The sequence below is a fragment of the Vicugna pacos genome, chromosome 32 (assembly GCF_048564905.1).
Source record: "Vicugna pacos chromosome 32, VicPac4, whole genome shotgun sequence".
NCBI classification, from domain to species: domain Eukaryota; kingdom Metazoa; phylum Chordata; class Mammalia; order Artiodactyla; family Camelidae; genus Vicugna; species Vicugna pacos.
The window spans coordinates 901802-917329 of record NC_133018.1 but is presented as its reverse complement, the minus strand read 5'-3'; the positions used below and the strand labels follow the sequence as shown (position 1 = coordinate 917329).

Sequence of the window (15528 nt, the reverse complement as noted above, 5' to 3'; positions counted from 1 at the left end):
TTCAGCTAATCACATTTTATGATGTCATCTGCCCTAATGTCATATGCTTAGTTAAAAGGAGATCTATAACCCTGTAGCTTGAATTAGATTCCTCTAAGTGTGGTATAGCCCATTCATGGGACCCTCCTCCACTTACTCTAGCCAAGGAGCACCAGGAGAAATTCAGTGCAAAAATTTCAACCAACTTTCTCCATTATCTGCTGCTTCTTTCACCAGGGCACAAAGTGCATTTGGGGAGCTGTATGGAAGACACATATGTTCTTATGCATTTTGCAACAAATGTTCCATTCTTCTACAGCTTTGCTGTAGGAATTGCTTTAAGTCATACACAAAGGACTATTGCTTGCCTAAGCTTCACTAAGCTTTTGAAAAATACAGGGTTGCAATGATGCTTGTAAACAAGTACACTGAACTGACTGAAAAGAGTACCTGTTTGATTTGGTAGGAAGAAGAGAAGGGGGAGTTAAAAGGAAATAAACTGTTTCTTGAGCATCTCTCTGTGCTGAGTACCATGCTAGATGTTTTTCATAAAGCACCAGGGTCTCTCAAATGTTAAGCTTGAGACCTGTTCTCTAACCACATAAATATGGTATTATTGTGATCTGTCACAGCCATAAAAACTATAAATACATAGCTTTTCAGTCATTTAATAACTTATAAAATTCTATATGTTTAAAACAGCTTGATTATAAACTATTAACACTTCCAGGCATTTCCCCAGTTAGACACTATTAAGGAAATATCTTACAAATATCTTGTTAGTACAATATCCAATAATGCCTAACTTAGATCTTAAACATACATGGAGATCTTGTCTGGGTTTCTCTGATGATACTGTTTATTTGATTGTGGTCCCTAAAAGAATCTTGGGACTATAATTGAAACTGTTTTGCAACCTGTGTTTTACCATCATGGAAGATGTCATTCCTTCATTCAATGCCTATCTCATTATGCCTCCTGTTTGTCATACAATTTTAACAGCACAGTGTGAAAATAAGTAAGCAAACAGACATAAATTAAATAATTATAAATTATGAAAAGTGCTATGAAGGAAATAAGCATAAGACCATGATTTAAAAAAAACTCTCAGGAGAGAGGTTGCTCTTCTGGTGTGGACAACAAAGATCCAACCAGAACAACCAACCTCCAGATAACAACACAGGCTCTGAACAAAACACAGGCAGTCCTCAGAGTGCACACTACGTGCTCACTGAAACTCGTGCATATTGGAACTCTTCCCTTGCTTTACACGGTCCTGGGGTGGCAGTCCCGGGGCAAAGTGAGCGTGTGGTTACAGAGTTCACAGGCTTCAGTCAACACGTACTGTGCCTGCAACGGTTGCCTACTCAACCAAACAGCCACCTGATGGCACTGGAAGGTGGAGAACAGCAGGTGGATGTTGGAGGAGGTTAGTATTTGTGAAAAGGAATCATGCAGACGCTTTTACCACTTCTACAGTTCTTTGCCTGAAAGAATGCTTCTGGATGAAATTCCTACAGAACACCTGCAGATTTTCTGACCCTCAGAAACAAAGGACAGATCTTAAGCCTTCTGATCACAAAGCAGAAATAATAATTCTATGACATGAGGGAGGGGTTAGCTAATGCTATGGTGTTAATTGTTTTATAATATGTGAATGTATCAAAGCATCACATGTACACCTTAAGCTTACACAGTGTTACATGTCAGTGCTCTCTCAATAAAGCTGGGGTGAAAAAGAAACAAAGGACAGACTTCAAGGGGACTACAGCTTTTGGAAAGTGAGGGAATAACCACCAGAAAGAAGCGAGTTCTGTTGGACAATAAGGTTTAATATGCATGTAATTAAAGTTAATTAGTCAAGGAGTATGAGAATGGGGCAGAAATAATATTTGACTACATAAAGGTTGAATAGTTCTAAAATTTGGTAAGATATATATATATAGATATAGATATAGATACAGATTTTTTTTAATAGTTTCCAGATTCTCAGAAAACCCAAAACAGTAAAGATATGAAGGAAAACACTCATCAGTACATCACAGCCAAAATGATGAATACCAAAGATTCAGAGAAAGTCTAAAGATAGGCAACTGAAAACTCTGAGATAATAGACATGTGTGGCTGTTTTAAGCCACTAATTTTAGGGGTAATTTGCTATGCAGCAATAAATAACTAATACAATTATTATAATTGGAGGTATCAATACCCCTCTCTCAATAATTGATAGAACAAATAGATAGAAAATCAGCATATAGAAGACTCTAAAAATATTCTCAATTTGCCCTAAATGTAGTTTATAAAACACTTCTGTCAGTAACAGAAGAAAATGAATTATTTTCAAGTGAACACAGATTATTTATTAGGATAGAACATATTTTGGACCATAAAATAAACCTCAGTAAATTTAAAAGGATGGAAATCATTCAAACTATGTTTTCTGTCCACAATGGAATTAAGGAATCAACAACAGAACGATGTCTGGAAACACCCCTCAACGTAGGGACATTAAAATCCACTTCTAAATAAAAGCGATCAAAAAAGATATCACTGGGAAAATTAGAAAAAAAATTAACTGAATATAAATGAAAAGCGGTATGTAACAGTGAAATTCAGGTAAAGCAGGGCTTAGAGACAAAATGATCACACTAAACTCTAACACCGGGAAAGAAGAAAGGTCTTATGTTAATGATATGTTTACACTAAGAAACTAGAAAAAATAGTAAATTAAAGCTCTAATAAGCAAAAAGAAGAAATAAAGAGGGAATGCAATAAAAAAGAAAACAATATGACCCCAAAAGAAACAATTAATAAAACTAAAAGCTGATTTTTTGAATGGATAAATAAAATGGATGGCCCCCATGACGTACCAAAAATTTACCGAAGAGAAATGAAAATATACATCAAAAACCAACCAACCAACCAACCAACCAACCACTGATCAGACATATTTATTCAACAGATGAAAATCTAGATGCTTGTACAAAAATATTCATAACAGCTTCATTCCTAATAGTTAAACATTGTAAAAAACCCAGTGTCTGTCAATAAGGGAGTGAATACCCAAATTGTGATATATTCATGCAGTGGGCTAAACTCAGCAATAAAAAGGAACAAACTCTGCATACACACAATGACACTGGCTGTGATAAATCTCACACACATAATGCTGGACTAAAAAAGAGACACAAATACACACACACACACACACACACACATATATACCATGTAATTCCATCTATAGAAATTTCTATAAGAGACCAATGTAAACTATTGGCACAGGTATTGAAACAGTGATTATCTCCAGGTGGAGGAGGTGGGCAAGGATTTACTAGAAAGGGACACCAGGGACTTTTCTTGGTGCCCCGTACCTTTATGGGTGCGGGTGGGTTACAGGTGTGTATACATTTATCTAAATCATCAGGCTGTTCACTTATCATCAAAGAGACAGAAAGGGAGGGGAGGCAGGACAGAGAGAGAGAGAATATGAAGGGACAACAAGGAAAGAAAAGTGCTGGTCAGCGTCTTGGAGGCAAAAATTAATCTAAACCAGGTCAAAAGCAGAGAAGCATTCCAAAAAAAGACCAGCCTGGGAAATGCTGAAGTAAGAAGGCGCAGCCTCTAGAGAATGGACAGGTGCCTCCAGGGCCGAACAGCCTTTATTTACTCTGCATCTAAACACTTGCTCTGGTGATTATTTGTGTTTGTGTGACGTCTGTTTTATACATAACAACACTGGCTTTAAGTAAGCGTGTGTGAGAACCAAGTTAAGATGTGTAAAGCCCCTGAACTCCGACAAGACTGTGGTGTTCTGCCTTATCTGCTCCCGTTGTGCAATTCCAAATTAAACCTGTTTTAACCGTACATTGAAATACTTATGGATGAATACATGTGATGTCTAGGGTATGCTTCAAAATAACACGGGCAGAGAGATGAATGGCATGTGGGAGAGTTTGGCCGTGGGTAATGACTGCTATAGCTGAATTAAGGGCATCATTACACATGTTTGAAAGAAAGTTAAAGAAAACCTTAGTAGCCATAAAAGAAGTGGGCTATGGCCAGAGACGTTTTTATTTACTTTTCGTGAATAACTACTTTAAAGCTTAAAAAAACTTTGCCCTATTCTAATGCCCCACTGTTAGTGCGAAAAGCCCGCATGCAGGGCACCTGCCGGGGGAGCTGTTCCGGCTGGAGGGCTGGTGCCAGTGATTGTCTTATCGCAGGAAGGTCTGACAGGCTAAAGCGGCCCCAGGGGCACTGCGAGTGAAAGCTCAGAGAGGGGCCAAATCCGTGGTCACTGCCTGGTAAGAAGCATTCCCGCTAACGGAAGAGAGGGCCAGAAATGTTTCCACACCAGACAAGGCAGCGGTAGCAGCGGAACGGGTCTTAGTATATTTAGTTTTGTTCATTCAGGTCATGAAGAAAATTATCATTGAGAAACAAAAGATAATTTTAGAAAATAAAAATTAAGGTAGCAAATTTGAGTTTCCCAAACAGTATTGAAAATAGATTGTAGCTCTTTGATACCACCTATTGTTAAACAAATGTGTTTAATATATATATAGGTCATTTAAAAATATGTTCAGCTGTTGAAATATTTGTTCATTTTCTCTGAGCAAATGTAAGCCTTCTGTAGTCATGATGAGCTTTTAATTGGAAAAATAAATCAGCTGAAAATTTTAGATTATCAAAAATTTACAACACTGAGAAAAACACCAAAGAAAGAAAATCTTTTTTACTTAAATACCTCCACGTTCGTTTTTAAGTCTCTTCAAGTAAGAAATAAAATTATATTGCCCCAAATTTAACCTAAGTTGTGTATACTGATACATAATAATCTTTTTTGGTTAAGATAGAAATTTATGAGATCATAGGTAGAGTAAAATTCCTCCTTGCAGCTAAACAACAAGAATTTTAAAATTCTTCTTCATTTATTTATAGACATAGAGGAAAGATTACTGTTATCAAACTTCACATCATTATTATAAAAAATGTAAAGCCATACTAGGAATGTATATCTAAAGACTTGCAAATGCACGCAGGTTAACCATAAATAGAAGACATCACTCTTTTACAGTTGGGGCAAAATCATGTCAAAATAGCAATCCATTTTCAGTTAATCAACAAAGAAATCAGCAAGTATTTACAGAATAACTACAAGATGCTGTGCAATGTTCAAGAGATGTACAGGTTAAGGAGTTCACAGCTCTGATGAAGGAGACAGTCTTGATATCTAATACACACGAAATGATTAGATAACAACACATTATGTGAATAGGTGCCAAGACAGGGCTTCCACGAATTAAGTCTTTCCTATGAGTTCAAAGAGGATGGGAAGCACTCAGGCAGAGAATGAACATTTAATGACAGGAAAAACAAGACAGAACCTGGAATAGAATACTTGATTTATGCCCTGCATGCAACACTTAATGTGTTCACTCTACTTCTACTATAATACAAGTAAGTTGTTTCTATCATCTTTGAAATAATAAACAGAAGATCTTAAAATATCCACTATTTCCTTTAACATAAACTGTAAAATATTTTTAAATGCTGAGAGTCACTTCCTCTAAATATTTAAGACACAGATAGAGACCAGTGAGATTGTAATTATTTTTCTCTGTTAAATTGAAGAGATAGCATTACAAAGGGAAGTCTACTGCCCTGGTATGGATTGAAAGATGTAAATGAATATCTTTACATGTGCATAGTTCCACCATCCAAAAATTTGGGGAGTTTGTTTTAAATATACAAAGAGAAATGTTTCTGTATCCCAATAGCACACACAAGCCATACAGGGTATCCAGTTCAGCTTGTTTACATAAAATATACCAAAACATGGTCTGCCAAAGGGACTTACAACCTTAAAAGGATTATTTCCATATGTGGCATTGTGCCAGAGGCAGCAGTTTTTAATTTTCCTCACCATCATCCTCATCTCATACCTACAACTATTCTCTAAGCACTTCTTATAAGAAACAAACATGCTTGATTCTCTAGCGAGGGGAAAAAAAGGGGGGGGATGTTTTCATCATGAACCCTGTCCTTGAGAATCTTAAAATGCTTTTTGAGTTCTGTGCAAACAAACAAACAAACAAACAAACAAAAATGACTTCAAAATCAGGAAACTTTCATGGGTGTCCAGTGAGCGGCACAAACAATGCTGATCCTAGATTAGGAACTGGCTACACTGTAAGGCTTCTGGTTTTGATAAAATATTGTGAAATCTCTGCTATTCCTGTTCCTTTCTGACAGGTTGATTGACACAAGAAAAGGAAAAAGGAGAAGTGATACATAAATGAAAAAGCATTGAAATCACATAGAAAGTTCAAGCTGATCTGGTGATGCAGGTCAGGGACCAAAAGGAGGAAAGGACAGAAGAATCATACATGATATTTGTGGCATGAAGAAAAGATAAGCATCTTAATTAACAAAGAAAAATTTCATATTATCACCTCATAGGAATACTCTGAACTATTTCAAAATGTATCTTCTAAAATGTAAAATATCATTATTTCCAATAACAAATTTTAATTATGGATCTACTCACATATTTGCTATACATTTTAAAGATTACAATTTGATGTATTTAGTTTCATCTCTACCCCCCACCTTTTTTTTCATTTAGTTTTTCATTATAAAATACAAGGCTTCACAGCATCAAATAAATTGTATGGTATTTACTATAGGGATTAAGTTTTAAGCTAAAATGTTTGCTTGTTAACAGGGTTCCTGACCATCTACAGGACATTTGGGCTGTGTCTATATGATACATAAAGAATCATTTCAGTGGGAAATAATTAAATTAGACAAATGATTTCACATAAAGAAAAGTATTTTGACTAAGCTTTCCACTTTGTAACAGGTTTCTCTGATATCACTAAAAACATTAGGTTTTATTTAGAAATCATCAAGGGAACATTTGACATTTCCCTGAGATAATGTGGACAGCTATTCAGATAACTCATTTTCGATAAATAGCACTTTTATTTTGGCCTTAAGTATTTGGATTGATCATCTACATTGATCAGATTTATTTTTACTGATGTTTATGACTTATTCACTATTATTCTGGGTTACATATACCAAGATATTCTGTATTCTTGGGCAAAACAAAAACATTCAGTCTCAAAGCAATCAAAAATAGGGTCAGAACAGTTTTGGCAGCAAAGTAAGTAGATTGTAAGCATCTTGTGAAAAGCTGTGCTCTCCAGCTGGCTTTTTTGTACTGTCTCCAGTGACAGTACACTTTAGTTCTATCTAAAAATTTGTGTTCTGTTTATGGTCCACTGAGAAAATAAGTTCTCCGAGGAGTAAAGGGCACACTGGTGTGATGCCATTGAGAGGTGTAAATCACCATAATATGAATTTAATGAATTGCCATTATAAGGTGGAATCACAGCTATTTAAAATGGCTGCAGATTTGTTTATTCTAACCCTAGGAAACAAAGTGAACTTGACTGCTTAAACTTGTTCTAAGGCTCTGTTCTCCCCTTTGGTCCATCCAGGGAGAATCCAAACAGCATTTCTCCTGAGGATGTTAGTCAGACAAGAAGATCAGCCAAGGAGACGCAGAGTCACAAAGAGCAGCTGAGGTACTGGGCACCCGGTCCAGGTAAGGGGGCAGGAGACACAGGCGATGAAAGGAAGAATACTTTTGCTCTCCTGGACTTGCAATTACTCTGTAACAGGTGACAGGAGTGTGCCTCAGTGCAGAACGTCTCAGGCAAACAGCTACTGACTTTAACATTATAAATGTCATCTTGAAGTGAGACATGGAGACTAGATGAAAACCATACTTACATCCCTTCAATTTTCATGATTGCCTGTAACAGAAAGGAACACATCTGACTCCCGTGTTAGATTTGTTCCTTTGGCTTTAACCCTGTGCTCTGTCTCCTAGGCTTAGCCTTGCTGGTTCTGCACTTTGTGTAAAACAGTGTTGCCAATAGTCTGAAATATACACGAGAGCCTATTCTCAAGGCTCTGACCTTTAAGGATATTAACACGTTTGCACTTACATACAGATAACAAGTTGCAGAATAGAAAAATTATTGGCCTGTCATGCACTGAGCAGAACCCAGTTTGGATTCAGTAACATGCTGAGGTCACAATTTACAAATTTCAGAGGAAGTCAGAAGGCCACGTTCTGTCTGAGGCTAATGAGTTCCAAAGTAGTGATATCTTTGTTGTTGTTGCTGTTGGTTTTTAAAAATTTTTTTTATTGAGGTATGGTTGATTTACAATGTTATGTTAGTTTCTGGTGTACAGCGTAGTGATTCAGTTATACCCATATAAATATAGATACAGACATATTCTTTTTCATTATAGATTATTACAAGTATTGAATATAGTTCCCTATGCTATATAGTAGGACTTTGTTGTTTATCTATTTTATACATAGTAGTATTTGCAAATTCCAAATTCCTGATTTCTCTCTCCTCTGGTAACCATAGTTTGTTTTCTATGTCTGTGAGTCTGTTTCTGTTTTGTAAATAAGTTCATTTGTGCCATTTGTTTAGATTCCACATAGACGTGATACCATATATTTGTCTTTCTCTGACTTATTTCACTTGGGATGATAATCTCTAAGTTCCATCCGTGTTGCTGCAAATGGCATTTTATTCTTTTTTATGGCTGAAAAAATATATATATACATCACATCTTCTTTATCCATTCATCTCTTGATGGACATTTAGGTTGTTTCTGTGACTTGGTTATTGTAAATAGTGCTTCTTTGAACATTGGGGTGCATGCATCTTCTGGAATTAGAGTTTCTTCCAATTCCAGTTTCTTCCAGACATATGCCCAGGAGTGGGATTGCTAGGTCATATGGTAAATCTATTTTTAGTTTTTTGAGGAATCTCTATACTGTTCTCCATAGTGGCTGCATCAAACTGTATTCCCACCAACAGTGTAGGAGGGTTCCCTTCCTCCATACCTTCTCCAGCACTTATCATTTGTGGACTTCTTAATGATGACCATTCTGACTAGTGTGAGGTGATACCTCATTGTAGTTTTTTCTTTTTTATATATTTTTTTAACATTTTTAATTGACTTATAATCATTTTACAATGTTGTGTCAAATTCCAGTGTTCAGCACAATTTTTCAGTCATTCATGGACATATACATACTCATTGCCACTTTTTTTCCTCTGTGATTTATCATAGCATTTTGTGTATATTTCCCTGTGCTATACAGTGTAATCTTGTTTATCTATTCTACAATTTTGAAATCCCAGTCTATCCCTTCCCACCCTCTACCCCCCCTGGTTACTGCTTCTGTTTTAAGTTGAAACTTTACTGTTTGAGTCCTTGGGCTCTGACCAAAATCTGGGTCAACATAAGAGGAAGATAATTTTACATTTTAATTCTGAGGCTGTGTTAATATCCCTTGCACGTGTGAGGGCCAACCGTAAAAATAAACAAAGCATCTAAAACAAGCGTTAGAAGAGAAAAATCTTTATCCGGAAGGGTTTTTTTTTCCTTCCCAATGAAGAGCATGAACACTGTAGTTCCCTGGAAGAATAGTTCAGTCCAGGAAAGAGGATCGCGCAGGCATGGGGTGGGGGTGGGGGGTGGGGAGTGCGCGCCCGTGGAGATAGGGGCGGGGCAGGCGGATGCGGAGGATGAGCTCTTAGGTTCCGGATCCTCAGGAAACCCTGGTGCCGGCCGCGGCCAGCCTCTGCTGTGCCCACGGGACCCACAACTCTGGCAGCGGAGCCGGCACTTCCAACATTACTAAGTAAAAAGAAAGCGGCTCCTACTCCAAGCCCAAACCTCCCTGCAGACCGGCGGACACCACCGAGGAGTTTGGCGAGTCGGTGACTGAGGCGCCCGCCCGTCCGTTGCAAGGTATGTGCGAGGGATTTTCTGCCCTGACGGCTCCGGAGTCCGGGAGGGCGCGGGGGTGGAGGGGGCCCGCGGGGCGGGCGAGCGGGGGGCGCCGGGTGGGCTGCCCCGCGTGGCCCCCGCTCCCCGGTGCCGCGGAGCCAGCCGCCAGGCGGGAGACGCGCAGCCCCGCGGCGCAGGGACCGCAGCCGCCCGCGGCGCCGGGGCCGGGCACGGGGGGCTCGGCCGCCCGAGCGAGGGCAGGCGCCGCGCAGCCCGCGAAGCCAAGAGTGGAAGCGGGCGGCTGGCGGCGGCGGGAGGGGGACTCGCCCCACGGCCACTCGCGGGGTTCCCGCCTGTGCGCGGGCGCCAAGCACGTGCGGGGCGCCTCCCCGGGCGGCGGGAGCGGCTGCGGGCAGGACCGCCGGCCAGGCGGGGCCGCGGGGCCTCGCAGGAAAATCTCGGCCACCAGCCCGGCACGGCCGCCGCAGCCCCCGCCGCCGGCCCCGCCGCCTCGCCGCTCCCAGGCCAGGGGTGGCTGCCGGCTCCCTCAGGCCACGGGCTGAATTGTTCTTGTCGTCGTTGCTGCTCTCTCAGCGGCCCGCGTGGGCCGAGCTGCTGCAGCAGGGGCGCCACTCACGTGGGGAGCCGCCTGGGGGGCTGTTGTTGGCCGGAAATCCGCGGTGGGGTCCTCTGGCCGGCGGCGCCTATGCATGTTGCAAAGCACCGCGGTGCCCGGGCGGCTCGGGCCGGGTGGGAGCGGGCACCGGGCACCGGGCGCCCGGGGCGGCGCGGGGCCGGGGGCGCGGGGGAGAGGTGAGTGTCTTTGGCTTTTGTATAGCCTGTTGCCCACTTCGGAGTTTTCCGCTGGACCGAGGGCGCACGGGAGGTTGGTTCTGGTACCCGAGTGGGAGGTGGCGAGATGTCTGCCAAAAGACGAAAGCCAAGGAGAGAAGAGAGGTGGCGGTGCTGGGCTCAGTGGTACCATGCCCGGGACTTGGCAGTAAAACTCTCCTCTTTGGCAGGCTTGGTCTATGGCTTTGAGAAGGTAATTGTAAAACTGGGTGGGGGTGCGAATGGATAGGGGATGTATTCTTGCCGTGAAGTTCAGCACCATTCGTTTGGTTCTTCATTGCTCTAAAAAAAAGGTCTTTATAGAGTTTGATGGTTCTGCTCAAGTTTCCTGTTACTGGTTATGATCACTGGGTATTTAATGCGTGTTGTTTCCTTTTGGACATAGTAGTAGCTGTATTGTTGAAATATGCATCATTATTAATTTCTTTTACAAAAAAGACTTATCTTGCCTATTCCAAATGTAGAAACTTTAGAGAGAAAAAGAAACAAACCAGTTTTCCACATATCCCAGAGACAGTTCTATGAACTTTAGCTTTAGTCACGCGCTTATTTCTTACACCATAAGGTGTAGGTAATAATACTGTCCAGCTTTTACAGATGAGGAAATCCAGACACAGAGAGGTGAAGTAGTTTACCCGAGGTCATAGTTAGAGCCCAGCTGAGTTTTTGATGTACTTTAAACCAACTTATATATTTTTTTCATAAAATAGGACCCCAGTGTACCTAAAGTTTTCTGTATTTATTGTATTGACTGTTTCTCTTTACCAAGATGAACCTCTTAACTATGTGCTACACACTGGGGACAATTAACTAATCTTTAGTACTATAATTATGGCAAGTATCCTTTGAGTCATTTCCTTTTGCCACAGTTCACCGAGTTTCCTCCAACAGTTTGTAGAGTAAAATAATATAGATAAGTAATTTATCAGCAATGTTAAGATTTTCAGCAGTTAAGATTTATCTGCAAAGTGAATTATTAGAAAGCAGGCCGCTGAATCTATGTATTTGCACTTAATTTTAAACTTCCTAAGGTATCAGTCTGTTCTTTGCTCCAAGCGGGGCCATCATTTTCTTCAGAACACCAGCACCATTGCAGAATTTTTGAGCAAGTTTAATCGTCTTTAATTCAGTCAATCTGACGAGGTTAGGCAGTTTTAAAAGAATTATGTAATTCTCTTTCAACTCTCAGTGATTAAAAGCAGGCTGTATTGTGAGGGTGTTCATGTATTTGATGCCTTTTCACCAATTGTATGCATTCTATACAAAGTTGTATAGCAGTGAAGATTGAACTAAAATTTTCTCATTAGTTCTAAGTTGAAATATAGTAAAAATCTCCTCTTTTAAATGAATCATGATGTGAAGAAAGGTCTTGATGGGGTGAAGTCCAACTGCACATATTTAGAGAATCACTCTTCATTTGAGCTCAGCATGGACCTCTCATAATATTCATTGGACAGACATCTCTCTTAAGTCTTCATCTGTTATTTTTTCAAGGAAATTTAATTGCTTCTTCCCATAACAAGTTCCAAAATTATTTTGACATTCATAGATTTCCTTAGTTCTTGTCTTTTAGTGTAATTAACTTCAGTATATATATTTCAAATTCACACTTATTCAACATTACAAGTGAAAAGAGACTAGAATCCAGCTGAAGTATATACAGAAACATGATCATTGGATGTGAACAAAAACTGAATCCTACTCTTCAGTGGTTAAACTCTTTCCCACCTCAAATCGTGGCTTCATCTCTATTTGGGGGTGCTGGGGTGCAGTGCTGTGGTCAGGGAAGTCACATGCCATCAAGCACAAATGTTTTTTGATATTGACATTGAAGTTGAATTTTCCAAGTCTATATGAGATGGTGATTGTTATTAAGGCATAAATCCTATGGTATATATACATGTCCTTTCTTAACTGACTCGACTGTTCCAGTTTTCTAGTTTCTGTTACATATTTTAGAAAAAGCATTCTCTTGCTACTTTTATCTCACCTGGGGGATTTGACATGATTTTCTCCTTTCAAGTCCCCTATCTCTAGTTTTGGGAGAGTTGTACTGTCTTTGTTTCTTGAGAGGCCCTCCGCTCTGGATGCTGGGTGGGGGACTGGGGAGGAGTGGTGAGCAGAAAGGGAAGTGAGCCCTCCCAGCTCAGGGATCAGACTTTAATAAAATAATTTATACAAATAAATGCTTGTATACAAATTGAGTATGTTCTTAGAAATGGAATTCTGTAAGAATGTGGAATAAAGGATTCTGGACCATATTCATTTTCACTTTTTTTTTTTCGCCATGAGCTATCGCCAAGATCTTGTATATGTTTCCCTGTGCCATACAGTATAATCTTGTTTATGTATTCTGCACATGCCTATCAGTATCTACAAATTTTGAATATATATATGTTCATGTATAACTGAAAAATTGTGCTCTACACTGGAATTTGACACAACATTGTAAAATGACTATAATTCAATAAAAAAAAGTTAAAAAAAATGTAAACAAGTGAAGGCTCAAAAAAAAAAAAAAAAGATTCTGGACCAGACACAGAGGTTTAAACAGGATGCCCTAGAAGCCACCTGTTTACAGAGGCATGATGTGTGAGGAGGTGTCAGGGGGTCTTCAGTGCTTTCCTCAGTGTCTTTGGAATCAGAGACTTAAGTCCTACTCTGGTTATCGCTGCAATTCTGTACTCACAGCAGACGTGTTATCTTCCCCATTATGCAAGATTATACTGTATTGCAGGGAGGATGACACAACTCCTGTCAGTTTTCCTGCAGTGTGTAGAGCATCTTCTGCCTGGTTATTATCCTATTTTCAAAGAGTTATTTAAATCTAATGAAATATAGTCATTTCCTTTCTTTGCCTTAGCAACTACCTTCAAATTTTAATAAGTAGTTGTGTGTGTTTGTGTGTATTGGGTTGTTAAAGTGGCCGAATGTTTCAAAATAAAAATGTAATTGATTCATCACACATCCCTAAGATTCCCTGAAGTGTCTGTAGGAAGAGAAGAGGCATCAGAATCAGGGAGGTGATATTAAGTGTTGCATATGCTAGGGGAAGTGTATATTAACAGTTTAAAGCAAACATAATAATAACTAAATTAATTGACAACTTACCATGTGCTGGACATCATTCTATGGCTCTATGTAAATTAACTTACATATTCTCAATTACATATGAGGCCTGCCTGTATCACCATTACTCTCATTTTATAGAGGGAGAAGCCAAAGCAGGAGGATGTAGTCATGACCACCAGCACGTAGGTAGATATGCTGACTCAAGTATTGATTCCATAGTCCACATTATTTCTCTGTGTGCTCCACATCATACAAAGCTCAATATCGTGGAGTAACTAGTAAACTATTGTTCCAATATATACCATAAGGAAAGAGATGCGAGACTTGATTTGACTTTGTGTGTGTGTGTGTGTGTGTGTGTGTGTGTGTGTGTGTATTATCAGAGTGGAAGATTCCATCAAGTACACCAATGAATAATTCATTAACTGTAGTTTACAATTTGATGCCATAGTACAGGGTCCTATTGCAAAGAGTTTCATGTGTTTCGTTTAAATATAAAATATATCAATCAGTTATAATAGTTTAGGTTATGCAGTCCTAGCAAACAACTCTAAAATCAAGGTTACAAAAAGAACACAGGTTTATTTCTTGCTAAGGCTATATGTCCATGTTGGTCAATAAAAGAATCTGTTTTACATCCTCTGCACCCAGGGACGCAGGCTCATGGAGCCCTGTCACCTACATCACCCTCATCATTCATTAATCAAGCACATGGGAACGTGGTGAATCACCCACGAGTTCTTCAAAGGCTTCTATCAGAAGTAGCACCTTGCATTTCTGTTCATACTTTATTGGCCAAAGCAAGTCACATGTCCATTCCTACCTTGAAGATGAAAGAGAAGTGCAGATTGCTCACATGTGCAGATGGAAGAAACTGCAATATTAGTGAACAGACCTAATGATTGCCACATGAAATTAGCCAGTTCCCTTCAATAGTTTCATCACATCAAAATGACTTATGATTTAATGTGGTAACTGTGTTTTCAAACTTCAGCCCAGGAAGAGAATTCCTGCATAAAACCACCAGCAAAGAAAGTAGAAGCTAAACTTGTGAACTTGGTGATATTTGCCTTTTTCAGTAGGGGTTGTATTTAGTCAGGGAACAATGGTAAACTCTGGTTCATCTTGAGTAAATGCAGGCGGGAGCCTTTTTGACAGCAAGCACAGGGAAGAGCGCTGCCAGGACCTGCAATGCAGCTGTGTTTTCTGAACAGACTTGATAATATCAACAGGGCACAGAAAACTGAACAGCTTTGTGTGTGTCTTTTTTATCACCTGCACCAACATGGCCAGAAGTATCATATATGTTATAATATATTATTGTAAAAGAGTAACACAGATAGACATACAAATCATACCGAATGATTGTTTTACGCTGGCAAACATAATCCGAGTAGTTAGAACAGATCCAGTCCATGTTTTTAATGCTGTAAACTTCCCTGAAGCACAACAGTAGCTCTGTCCCATACAGTTTAATGGGTTGTGTTTTCATTGTAATTCAGTTCAAATACTATTTTAAAAAATTTCTCTTCAGAGTTCCTCTCTGACCCGTGGGTTATTTAGAATTGTGGTATTTGGCTTCCAAATATTTGGAAATTGTTCTTTCTCTGTTTGAGGTCAGAGAACCTTATTTCCTGTGTTATCTTTCTCCATTTTGGTCAGAGAACACACCCTGTATAATTTCAGGGTTTTTTTTAATTTGTTGAGGTTTATGTTATGGCCGAAAATGTTGTCCATCTTGGTATATGTTCCATGGGCACTTGAAAAGATTGGATATTGAGCTGTTTTGGG

General features: G+C 39.6%; 1 long non-coding RNA gene across 1 annotated transcript in view; it reads left to right on the top strand.

The window, feature by feature from the left end:
* Window positions 1-15528, top strand: part of LOC116277714 (uncharacterized) — a 170771-nt gene that overhangs the window by 12565 nt on the left and 142678 nt on the right. Inside the window, exon 3 of the long non-coding RNA XR_012066237.1 lies at window positions 7488-7594. This is a non-coding gene — a long non-coding RNA (uncharacterized lncRNA). The remainder of the gene's footprint in view (window positions 1-7487; window positions 7595-15528) is intronic.